The 13064-nt window shown below is 42.2% G+C and overlaps 2 long non-coding RNA genes across 4 annotated transcripts in view; one reads left to right on the top strand and one right to left on the bottom strand.

The window, feature by feature from the left end:
• Positions 1–13064, top strand: part of LOC133227569 (uncharacterized) — a 356831-nt gene that overhangs the window by 297768 nt on the left and 45999 nt on the right. For both annotated transcript variants that reach the window (XR_009729868.1, XR_009729867.1), the window contains one exon: positions 708–870. This is a non-coding gene — a long non-coding RNA (uncharacterized LOC133227569). The remainder of the gene's footprint in view (positions 1–707; positions 871–13064) is intronic.
• On the bottom strand, positions 6453–11721 carry LOC133227570 (uncharacterized). Of its 2 annotated transcripts, none has more exons than XR_009729871.1 (3): positions 11496–11721; positions 10966–11043; positions 6453–6736 (listed from the first exon to the last, which is right to left on the bottom strand). It is a non-coding gene; the product is annotated as an uncharacterized LOC133227570 (long non-coding RNA). The 2 variants fall into 2 exon arrangements; XR_009729870.1 differs by having other exon boundaries at positions 6453–8605.

The raw sequence follows: 13064 nt of genomic DNA on the forward strand, positions 1-13064 counted from the left end.
ATGCATGATACAGGATGCTCGGGGCTGGTGCACTGGCATGACTCAGAGGGATGGTATGGGGAGGGAGGTGGGTGGGGGGTTCAGGATGGGGAACACGGGTACACCCGTGGTGGATGCATGTTGATGTATGGCAGAACCAATACAATGTTGTAAAATAATTAGCCTCCAATTAAAATAAATAAATTTAATTTAAAAAAACACTAAAAAAAATAAATGAATAAAATAAAACAAGGACTTCCCTGGTGGCTCAGTAGTAAAGAATCTGCCTGCCAGTGTAGGAGACTTGTGTTCCATCCCTGATCTGAGAAGCTCTCACATGCCATGGAAGAACTAAGTTCATGCACCGCAGCTATTAAGCCTGTGCCCTAGAGCCCGGAGCCACAGCTACGGAGCCCATGTGCCGTGACTACTGAAGCCTGTGTGCCCTAGAGCCTGTTCTCCACACGAGAGAAACCACCGCAATGAGAGGCCCCTGCTTGCCGTAACTAAAGAAAAGCTCACGCAGCAATGAAGACCCAGCACTGGCAAAAACAAATAAATACATTTTAAAAAATAAAATAGACTTTGGGACTTTTTAGTTTTATTTTCAGCTTGGTCATGATCTTATTTAATAATTTGTGAATCATTTCAACACATGAAATCTGAAAAGTTAAAATCTGAAAAGTTGTGAGTGCTAACCCATCTCTCATTTTCCTGCAACTTTTCAGAAGTAATGAGACAACCACAACAGCTAGACAGAGCTAAATTCCTCTGGTTTTGGATTGTGAGAGAAACATTTGAAGCTGGAATTCCATCACTTCCACTAGCTTTGTTCATAGTGATGCTTCCTAAGGCCCACTTGATCTCGCACTCCAAGATGTCTGGCTCTAGGTGAGTGATCACACCATCGTGGTTATCTGGGTTATTAAGATCTTTTTTTGTATAGTTCTTCTGTGTATTCTTGCCACCTCTTCTTAATATCTTCTGCTTCTGTTAAGTCCATACCATTTCTGTCCTTTATTATGCCCATCTTTGCATGAAATGTTCCCTTGGTATCTCTAATTTTCTTGACGAGATCTCTAGTCTTTCCCATTCTATTGTTTTCCTCTATTTCTTTGCATTGTTAATTTATGAAGGCTTTCTTCTCTCTCCTTGCTGTTTTCTGGAACTCTGCATTCGGATGGGTGCATCTTTCCTTTTCCCCTTTGCCTTTGCTTCTCTTCTTTTCTCAGCTGTTTGTAAGGCCTCCTCAGACAACCATTTTGCCTTTTTGCAGGGATGGCTTTGATTACGGCTTTCTGTACAATGTTACAAACCTCTGTCCATAGTTCTTCAGGCACTCTGTCTGTCAGATCTAATTCCTTGAATTCGTCACTTCCACTGTATATTCATAAGGGATTTGATTTAGGTCATATGTAAATGGCCTAGTGGTTTTCCCTACTTTCTTCAATTTAAGTCTGAATTTGCCAATAAGGAGTTCAGGATCTGAGCTATAGTCAGCTCCAGAGTGACATTAGTGATCATTGTTAAATGGGTCCTGGCAACCATAAACTGCTCTATCTACCAGGAGCCGCCTTGCAGTATTACTGGAGGGTGGTTCAAAGTTCCTCTAATGGACTTATTCAATAACCCAGGAACTCTGAGCTCTTCAAGCAGTCCTCAGATACAGGTCCTTCCTTGCTCTGCCATCTGCCTCTGTTATGTTCACAGTGTTGCCTTGGCTGCCATCTCAGGTTGGGATTTTGATGGAAACCTAAGTAATGTTTTAGTTTAGAATTATATCCAGGAAGGCTCATCCCACCTGTGTGCTTTCCTGCTTTTGACAGTCATGTAGTTTTCATATATGCATGTTTTCTCCAACTGCTATTAATGTATAACAAAGAAGTGATAGGGTGAAATAGAGTTAGTATTCTTAGTGACATATTCTTAAAAAGTCTTAAGTCTTAAAAAGTCTTAAAAAAAGATGGGAACATGCCATCTGTCATTTTAGCTAAATTTCTTGATACAGAAAATTTCCTAAGCAACGGAGATTCTAATGACAAAGATTCTCTGCTTGACTAAACTTCAGTGCTTCTTCACCTTCTTTTAGGCTCATCTATGCACTTTCTTAAAAAATCCAATTTTAGCAAGACTCCTGCTAAGTCAGTTTAGCGAGGCTCCCCTGTCATCTTTATCCAATCCCTGTGAGTATCTGATTGGTTCCCACACCCCCAGCACCCCCAGGTGATGTCTGATCATCTGGCCTGTCTTCAGCGAGACTCCTATTATGTCACTGCAGCCAGAATACTCCCTTACCCCTGATATTTCCTATTAGTAATTTTCCATCCACTGATCCCCACTCTGCTCCTTGGCTATAAATTCCCAAGTCTCCTATGCTGTATTCAGAATTGAGTCCAGATCTACCCTGAGATCTCTTTTCTCCCCTTACAATGCTCTAATTGAAATGTTTTTACTGCTTTAACTACTGCCTGGTTCTTCTTTTTTTAAAAAAAAACATTAACTTGGTATTGCATAGCAATGCAAGAATATTTATGTCAAGAAAAAGTTGCACAATTGGAAATAATATTTATATTAATAGTTTCAAGAGGTTACCTTCCTCTATAATGAAGATGATAAAGTTTTCATAATATTATTATTCCTAATAATTGCCATTATAATCCCACTATTGAGGCCACAAATATTAATCTCTCTTAAAGATTTCACATAGTTTGGTACAGGTTCTCTTTCTTTTATTTCTCTTTTTTCATCTTTTTGGTATTCTTATGAGGTTAGATGGGGAAAAAGTCATTTTCTTTTGGAAATGGAAAGATTTTCAGACTTCATTGGGAGTTAATGAGGTGGAGATTAATTGAGACCTGCTGATTCTCAGGCCACAGCTCACAAGTTGTTCACATTTTTCATGGGTTCCTCATTATAAATGACTAGGAATTATGAGAAAATTATAATAAGGTTATTACTACTGGAAATTTTCAAGTTGTCCATAGAGGTGCTTTCTTTTTAGGAAAGAATATTCAATGAATCATGGTTCCTTGCATGAACCCCTATGAAGGAAAAAAAAAGTTCAAAGGGGATGTCCAGAGACTAACTCTCTGGGACTACAGTGAATAGATTCTTAGTCAACGGGGGAATTTCTCAAACATTCTAAAAACCTAACCAGAACTGTACCTGTCAGCAGTGTTTGTCTTCCATGTCAGAAACATTTAGTGAGTATAACTTAAAATGCTAAGAATCTACAGCTCCCTCTTAAACAATTGTCTTCATCCTCTCAAGAGAACTGAACATAATGGGACTCTGCATGTTTGAATAATTACTCATTTCCTGCAAATGCAAAACCTAACAGTTACATGAAATCACAATTAGTTGTGTCTTATAAATGTGTATTAGAAATTTCAAAGAATTCAGGGTCAAAGAAAGAGTGGACCTCTGTCTCTAATCTGGAAAGTTTCCTTTTTAAATCACCAATGGGGATTTCTTTTTGCTGCCAGTTGGCAAAAATGACTCTATTAGTATGAGTTTATTTCATAATTACTTTGCCAACAAAGGTCCGTCTAGTCAAGGCTATGGTTTTTCCACTGGGCATGTATGGATGTGAGAGTTGGACTGTGAAGAAAGCTGAGCACCGAAGAATTGATGCTTTTGAACTGTGGTGTTGCAGAAGACTCTTGAGAGTCCCGTGGACTGCAAGGAGATCCAACCAGTCCATTCTGAAGGAGATCAGCCCTGGGATTTCTTTGCAAAGATTGATACTAAAGCTGAAACTCCAGTACTTTGGCCACCTCATGTGAAGAGTTGACTCATTGGAAAAGACTCTGATGCTGGGAGGGATTGGGGGCAGGAGGAGAAGGGGACGACAGAGGAGAGATGGCTGGATGGCATCACCGACTCGAGGGACGTGAGTTTGAGTGAACTCCGGGAGTTGGTGATGGACAGGGAGGCCTGGCGTGCTGCAATTCATGGGGTCACAAAGAGTCGGACACGACTGAGTGACTGAACTGAACTGACTGATTTCATAATTTATAGTTCCTATACTAAATCAAAGCTGTGCAGGTGAAATTTGAAGGGTCATTGATCATTAGTATTTAACCTGAAATTCTAAGTACGCTAGAAATTTCTAATATTTATTGGTACTTGAGGTATTTACCCTGTCTGTCAGATTTCAGATAAAAAATCAGAAGAAAAAACTATTCTGGAGAGAATCTCTGGAATTCATCCGGAATTCTGGAAAACATCTCCCTTGTTAAAATATATAGAGAAAATGTGCTTTTATAGCCACCGTTAGCAAATCATTGTGGCCTTTCCTAATCTTTATAAAGTAAACCAATATAACATTTTTATAGAAAAAATAAATTATGTTCGTAATTCATTGGATAAAAAGCGGATGTAACAAGAGTAGAAGAAAAAGAACAGTTAAGACTTTCTCTTGTCAAACACAGCTGGACATTAGTGAAAGTGATGAAAACAGATTTAATTCAGTAAATACTGACTGTGCGAAAAAATGCTGAACTCCATTCAGATTTTCACAGAGATGTGGGGCCTGTTAAAGGCAGAACGGAGGAGTGGGGGGGGTGACTGGGTCTCCAGTAGAGTCAGGGAAGTGAAACTGTAAGGGGTGGGTCAGTGCAGAAGGCTCCACTGTTGTGTCTGCTAGTAGCAGGCCTGGAAGTTAGCACTTTATCCTCAACGGAGCCTGGGAGGCAGGCCCGTCAGTCCTCAAGGTTACCTGTGAAAGGAACAGCTTGTGAGTCCTTGAGAAAGGGCAATTCTGAGTAGTAGGAAGTACAAATACCTCTGAAAGAGACAGAGGAATGATTCACAGTTGGAAACAATCTTTAGTAAATACTCTTAAGAAACGGAGGTCAGAGGACTCTCATCAGGTGTTGCCTAGAACAAATGGTAAATTCTTTTGACAGCCCTGAACTTTTCCAGGCAGGAACACCCCTCTCCCTCTGCTTTCCCTCTGCCTTACCGCCACACCCCCCTCCTCTTATTCCCTCTTACTGGATCTGATAGGATGAACTCCAAGAAACAGAAACTATCACTGTAAGTATTTTAAGTGAGATGGGTTTTAATTCAGGAAATTATGTGCTTACACATATATTAGAAGTGATGGGAGAGGAGTCTGGGCTGGGTCCCCAGGACTGACCCCAGAATGACCCCACTGGGAGGCTGCTACGTCTGAGGCCTTTACTAGAGCTGTAGGTTGTAGAACAATTCCCTGAGCCCTAATGCAGGTGTTGTGTGTGTGTGTGTGTGTGTGTGTTAGTCACTCAGTCGTGTCTGACTCTTTGCGACTCCATAGATTGTAGCCTGCCAGACTCCTCAGTCCATGAGATTCTCCAGGATGGAGAATACTGGAGTGGGTTGCCGTTTCCTTCTCCAAATGCAGGTGTTAATCGCTGGTAATTAAGTAGCTATCGCTGCTGCTGCTGTGGCTGACTTCTAACTCTAGGGGTGCTGAAAAGCAGACTCCCATAGCTACAAGCTCAGCACTGACTCTTGACACCCAGGGAACAGGGCCTGGAAATTTGCTGCTGCAGGAACACCTCCCGTTTCCACAACTGCTCACTAGCAGAAGGAAGATCAGTTTGAGTCTGCTGTACTTCCAAATTTTTAAGTCAACAGAAGCTAGTTTGCATCCAGAACACTGGCCACAAAGGTGTCTTTCTACTTTCCTCCTGGTTTCTCCCCTCCCCCATCTTATAAGTGGATTAGTGTATACTTGAAAAGGACTAACCATTGATGAGCTTTGAAAACTAAACATGAAAGAGGTGAATACCATGCTTTTGTGTAGTTCATGGTCTAACAGACAGGTAGACACAGAGTCCTTGAATAGAATTATGCCTGTGGGTTTTGGAAACAAAAGAAGTTAACTCTATATGGAAGCAGAACAGTTGTCACAAAAAATAAGCTGACTGCTATCTATGGAAAGGTCGACTACAAGGTTGTCCACTGGGGAGTGGGTAGAGGGTCTTCTTAGAACAAAAAGTTTAATAATGTAGATTTCAGAACGCCTAGGGAGCTAGAGAATAGCAGTTCGGTATAGTTGTAATGCGAGGGTAGTGGCTGTAACTCTGGAAAAGTGTCTTTGGAGGTGAGAGCTTGCCTGTAAGAAGGAGCTCTGACTCCCGAAAGAACAGTAGTATCACAACAGGATGCTTCTTGGTCTTTCTTTAGCCTGGCTTTGTAGTTGCTGGAGGAATTAGGCCCGGGCCTGTGATACCCAAGACCTGCTTCCCGATGAGTATTTCCTCTCTAAACTTCTAATTGTATTTACTTCTTAGGGCTTCCCTGGTGGGTCAGATGGTAAAGGCTCCACCTGCAGTGCTGGAGACCTGGGTTCGATCCCTGGATTGGGAAGATCCCCTGGAGGAGGGCATGGAAACCCACTCCAGTATTGTTGTCTGGAGAATCCCCACTGACAGAGGAGCCTGGAGGGCTACAGTCCATAGGGATCACAAAGAGTCAGACACGACTGAGCGACAAAGCACTTTTACTTCTTAGGCTTAATAGAACACAAAATGTCGTCATTTTTATGGGCACATACATTTCATTTTTTGATTCATTTATCACATCTTAAGCTCTGGTTGTGCTGGGCCATGTACTCAGGGCAGAGGAGAAGCAGATGACTGTGTCCATGATGAGGAAGTCTTCGGTGGGAAACATACATGCAGACACTAGCAGTGTGATCCCACAGTTGATCCAAGGGGGCGCCGTCCAGAATGTGCTGAGAACCCTGAAGAGGTCTCTCCTGCATCATCTGGAAACATCAGCAGGGACTTCACAAGAGAAGCAGTGTCTTAACTGACAAGGAAAGGCTAAATGGGAATTTTCAAGATGGTTTAATATGTGGAAGGATGTTCCAGGGAGAAGTAGCCTTTCATGTATCAATAGTCCTTGGCGAGGAGAACCCTGAATGTTGGGGGAAAGGTTGACATGACTGGGATGGCACCGTGAGGACATATAGGACCCAGGATGGGTCCTCGAGAAGGTGCCAAGTACGAGACTGCCTAGCAGAAGCTGCAGACGTCTGAGGACTAGCGAGGAAAGGTTTCCTGAGGGCCTGGGACATCAGAGAGGGCTTGTGTGTGGGCGTGAGAACCTGATTAAGGCTTGGATTTGGAAAGAATGCAGGGGCATGTCTGCAGGTTCTGTAGCGGTGGGGGTTCCATCCAGAGGTGATACAAACGCTGTTGCAGAGCGGGAGACAAAACCCATCCATGGCAGAGGCACGTCTCTGAGACTGGCAGAAACTAACTTTGGCTGGGTTATTCGCACATGTCATGGAAAGCTCACCGCACCAGGGGTCTTTAAGGGAGTGAGATGGAAAAGTGCAGCAGAAGTCAGTAGATTCGAGCCTACTGTCGGTTGTATAGATAACTACAGATGACTGTAGTAACTGTAGATTTGAATCTATAGTTAGTTCTGTAATGTTGGACACATTCTAGAGTCCATGAGTTCCTGGAGCTACCAGGTATAGAGTTAGGACTGTTAAATTTAATAATCTGTACCCCATTTCCAGTTCTCAATTGCCCTATGTCTTCAAGATGTGAAAGCGTTAGTGGGTTTTGTTGTGGTGATACTGTTATTTAGCCTTAAGAAGGCAGATTCAGTTGTGGTAAGGAACCCACCTGCCAATGTAGGAGATATAAGAAATGTGAAATCGATCCCTGGATCAGGAAGATCTCCTGGAGGAGGGTATGGCAACCCATTCTAGTACTTTGCCTGGAGAATCCCATGGACAGAGGAGCCTGGCGGGTTATAGTCCATGGGGTCACAAAGAGTCAGACACCACCGAAGTGACTTGGCATGTAGTTCATGCACAGTTATCTGGCTTTAAGAAGGCAGATTCAGTTTGGGGAACTGGGACTTACACCTGAAGTTTCAGCTCGGCAACTTAGTAGCTTCATGACCTTGAGAAAGTAGTTCACTCTTCCTGAGCCTGTTTCCTTATTTCCAAGTTGGATAATGTTTGCCTGGCCTACCATGAGTTGTTTTCAGGGTCAGATGTGATGAATATGTAAAATACTGTGTGTTCTGTAAAATACTACAGGAAACATTTGAAACTAAGTGAAGTCATAGGCTACTTTGCTAACCCTGTGAGAGGAAACATAATCTGGATATAAGCAGTGCCTTTGCAAATAGAGAATAATATTGAGGAAGATATGTGGAACAAAATGCAGATAGGAAATAGTGACCTGCCCCACAAGGTTGATGGAGAAGAGGAGGAGATGAGGGGAGTGCTCACAGTGATGGGGGTGACGGGGGAGGTAGTTAATGGTATTTACTTAAAAATCTCTGTGCTGGATGCAGGAGCTAGTGCTCATCCCAGAACCAAGGAATTCAAATCTGCCTCGTAACAAGAGGCCTGAGGGATTCGTGTGCACTTTTGTGCCCCCTCTCCTAGAAAATACCAGAACTGAGTGTCGTGTTCCATCATAGCTGGGTCTGCCCAACTGTGAGCAGCCTGGGGGCTTTGAGTGGCCTCGGGCCCTAGCCTGACAACCAGACCTCACTCGGAGCTCTTTCCTGATCAAGACAATACGGGAATTATTTCCACCAGTGGTTTTGCTTTCCGAGGAAATCGGGTGAAGGCAAAATACTCCAGTCAGAGGGATGTTGATGATACCTTAATGACAAAGGGTACAGAGAATTTAAACTTAAAAAGAGAGGAGAGAGAATCTGTTGAACATTATATAACAAAGCCAAGAATATGAAAACCAATGAGCGCTGCCTCGGCAAACAGCGTGACCACAAAAAATCTCATGAGAGACCCTGGGCCAGAACCACCAGGTGAGCTACTTCTGGAGAAACTCTGAGAAAAGAAATGTTTCTCATTTTAAGCTGCTGAAAAGAAAAGAAAATCTCTGTGCTGACACTGTAGAAAACCTATTTTAATGTGAAGTAAATATTTGTTTTCTGGGCAAAAAGCAAGCCAAAATGAGAAATTTACTTCCAAATTTCAAGAAGCACATGGAAAGAGAACCAGGTCTTAGATATTTGCATCTCTGTCATCTCCACTAATACCTGTGTGTTCAGGCACTCAGTCGTGTCCGACTCTTTGCGACCCCTTTACGACCCCCTGGCAGGGGCCTGCCAGGCTCCTCTGTCCCTGAAATTTTCCTGGCAAGAATACTGGAGTGGGTTGTCATTTCCTACTCCAGGGGATCTTCCTGACCCATGGATCGAACCTGTGTCTCATGCTTCTCCTGCACTGGCAGGTGGTTCCTTCACCACTGAGCCACCAGGGAAGCCCACCTCCACTAATACTTTTATACAAAACGCTTAGATAATAAAAGATGATAATCTGTTTTTCCTACTGTGGAAAGAGAAAGAAGATTAACTATAAAGTGGTGAGATTTTAGTAGCTCTTTATAGAATTAAATGAGAGAATTTCTTGATGCCTTCTAAATAAAACCAGAAAACTCCAAGTACACGGGGACATTTCTAGAACTGAATATAGAATCCTAGGATGTGTTTCTGCTCTAGGTTTCTGCAATCGCTACCATAAAGGGAACAGTTCAGATGCTCTGTAGTATGGCTCCCTTCCTCAGGAATTTCTCTAATACTTGACACAGAGTGGGAGGAATGCAGACCTCTGGAGGTCGTATTTTATGTGTTACTATGGCACTGTCTAAATATTATGAACAGAACAGTGGTATATGGCATACAGCAGCCTAATGCCATGAAACCATGGCAGCTGGAAACCATAGTTCTGAGATGTAGGCTTCTAGTGTGAAAGGTTGGCATGAATGTCTTTAATAAGTGAATTATTCTTCACTGCACTCAATTAGATCCAGTGTGGAGAGATGAGGTGTCACTTCAAAGCAGCTTCAGTCCAGGGAGGGTCTTATAGACCCTACACGGAAACAGGACAGGGCCTAGTGAGGGGCCGGCCTGAGGACAGGACTTGTAGCCTGGGGACCTCAGCTGTGGCACCGATGCTACAAACAGAGTTGCTTTTAAAGTGCAGCCCAGAACTGTGGTTGGAGGAAACAAGATAACTTAATTCTGGGCCCTGCAAAGTCCCCACAGCAAGGCATGCCTTTCTCTTCTAGCTCCCCTGTTTTGAGCAGTTGAGACCCCAAACTCTCAGCTACCCAAACTGCAAGGTCTGATTCTTTCTCATATTCCAATAATTATTTATGAAACTTCTGTTCAAATTTTCATGTCAGAAGTGGTTGTTGTTCAGTGGCTTAAGTCGTGTCTGACTCTCTGTGACCCCATGGACTGCAGCATGCCAGGCTTCCTGTCCTCTACCATCTCCCAGAGTTTGCTCAAACTCATGTCCATTGAGCCGGTGATGCCATCCAACCATCTCATCCTCTGTCGTCCCCTTCTCCTCCTGCCTTCAATCTTTCCCAGCATCAGGGTCAGAAGTTACCCACCATAAAGTACAAGTCTTTTTCCTCCCTGTTATAGCTAAACCAAGTAAGGTTCATTAGAACAAGAAGTACAGCTCTGTGCTTCTTTTTGAATAACAGTTCTATGAATGCTATTTTCTTCTGTTGATTATGCCAAAGCCAGTTTCCTCTCTGAATGAATGTTTCTAATATGTGAATTCAAAATACAGCAAACCTACGTCACGAGCCAGCCTGAGTGAACAGGAACTAAGCGCAGCTGGGGCTTTGTGGCTTCTCTTGTTTTTTTTCCTTTTTTTTCTCCCCTTCTTCAGATAGTTGCTATTGAATATTATTTTTTTTAATTAAAGAGGGAAAAACAATTCTCAAAAATCTTTTTACCTACACCAAGAAATTCAAATTAAAAAACTGGAAACTTTCAAAAGAATGAAGTTTACTTTGCAAAATGCAGAGAAATGCGTCCATGTCATTATCTGGATGAGTTTTCTTAACACCAGAAAGTTTCCACTTCCCTCTGTTTTTCTGTTTTCTCATCTGCCCTGCCAAGGATGAGATGAAGAACCTGTTCCCTCTTTTCTTGTTGGTTCCTCTCTAAAAGGATGGGAATAAATTTAAACAAAGATTTTACCTCTTTTCATTGGTATATTTAGACATGGCACCACCTGGATATCCTTGTCTGGAAAACTCCTTTTAAAGTGCAGGAGGTCTAGAAAAAAGCATAAGAAGTAGAGGAAGTTTAAAAATATCTGTTGATATCTGAAACCGTGTCTCAGAATTTTTTTCAAACATCAAACTACTCAGTGTTTCTTTCTCCTTCTTGAGGCCTTTGATACACAGTATACAACGTCAGCAAAACAGGATCAAAGTTCAACCACAATCAAGCATCAACATAACACATTAAGAACTAATCAAATTCAGTGACATTGTTGGTACGATCTTGAATCAAATACTGCTTGAAATAAGTGGCTCGTTAGCCTAGTCTTGAAAATAGGCTTTGCTGCAGATATTTTCATTATGTTCCTCATTAGAAACGGTGTACACAAGAGCTCTGGACAACTTTAGCTTTTCATCAAAGAGCAAACAAGAAGGTAATAGACAAATATGAAAAAAAAAATTGCCTGGGTTTGTTTATCATCCAGTCATTTCAAAGTGTCTTACCACCGTCTTTCCCCTGTGCAGTGGAAATCTAAGCCGTTATCGTAAAGCTTCTTAAATGCCAGACGTGAAAACTAATTGTTTTGAAAGATGTCCCTGACAAAGTGTGCTCAAAGTCAAGCCCTTATCAGTAAGCAGATGAAAAACCAACAGGCTTTTGCAATGCAACTCTGTGGTCTTCCTGCTTGTTGCCCAGCTTAGTGAGACATAAATCGTACTGAGTGGACAAAAATCGCCTGACACTTGCTGTTTCTAGGCTGTCGCATTTCTGAAGAAGGAAGTAGATTAGTCAACTGTGGCATCTGTGAGGAGCAGGACTATGACACAGAGATAACGGATCATTGGTGTGCTTCATCAGATGACAGGGTGCAGGGTGTCCTTTGATGGTTTGGGAAGAGATGATGTCTTTATCCTTTTGGCAAAGCTTGGCTGTGTTCTCTTGCTTGATGATTTCAAAACAGTTGCTCAGAATGAAAGTATTAAAAAATATGTTGTAAAAATGAATTTCTATCTCTATTGTAGTTGTAAAGTAGTAGATTCTGTGTCAGTGGTTCTCAGCCAGGGGTGATTTTGCCACCTAGGGGACCTTTAGCGACCTCAAGACACACTTTTCATTGTCATGGCTCTGGGCTGGGGGCTAAAGGCCTGTCATGGTTGGTCAGAGGCAAGGGGTGGTGGTCCACGTGGTCCAGTGCGTAGGACAGCCTCCCTCCGTGAAGCAGCTTCCAGCCCCAGGTTTGAGAAACTCTGTTTTATGTGACTTTTCAGAATGAAAAAATTACTTAACATACAAGACATAATCCTAAATTTTTTTTGGTCTTTTCAGGTTACAAAGCTAAGCATTTTTTTTTTCATATATATTTTTAGAGGTTCCTTGTCAAATAAAACAACTAGTTATGTTATATCCAGTTTGAAACTGCAAGACATAATTATATTTTTTAAGACATGAAAAGGAAACATATTTCCTCCTTTTATGTGTGTGTTAGGATCCATTCACCATCTTCTACCTGTTCTGCTGCTGCTACTGCTAAGTTGCTTCAGTCATGTCCTACTGTGCGACCCCATAGATGGCAGCCCACTAGGCTCCCACATCCCTGGGATTACCTGTTCATGCACCCCCAAATAGAAGCCATTTTCAAACCTGAAAATAAATGGAATGTAAACTGCAGGGGGGAAATGTTTTATTTCATATTGAATTTATAAGCACTACAAACATTATTATAACCCATATTATACTGAGCTATTCAATAGTAACATCTCTAGGCTTATCTCATCTTGTTGAAGTGTAAGAACAGGATAAGGATATAGTATCACTACACAGTGAAGTGAAACTGAAAGTGTTAGTCATTCAGTCATGTCTGACTCTTGGCAACCCCACCAGGCTCCTCTGTGCATGGAATTCTGCAGGCAAGAATTCTGGAGTGGGTTGCCATGCCCTTTCCCGGGGGATCTTCCCAAACCAGGGATCAAACCTGGTCTCCTGCATTGACAGGAAGATTCTTTACCATCTGAGCCACTGAGGAAGACTTACTTATTGCACAGTAAGGATCAGTGCAATTCTAATTATAAAGA

Source organism: Bos javanicus, chromosome 16 (assembly GCF_032452875.1).
Source record: "Bos javanicus breed banteng chromosome 16, ARS-OSU_banteng_1.0, whole genome shotgun sequence".
In the NCBI taxonomy this organism is placed as follows: Eukaryota; Metazoa; Chordata; class Mammalia; order Artiodactyla; family Bovidae; genus Bos; species Bos javanicus.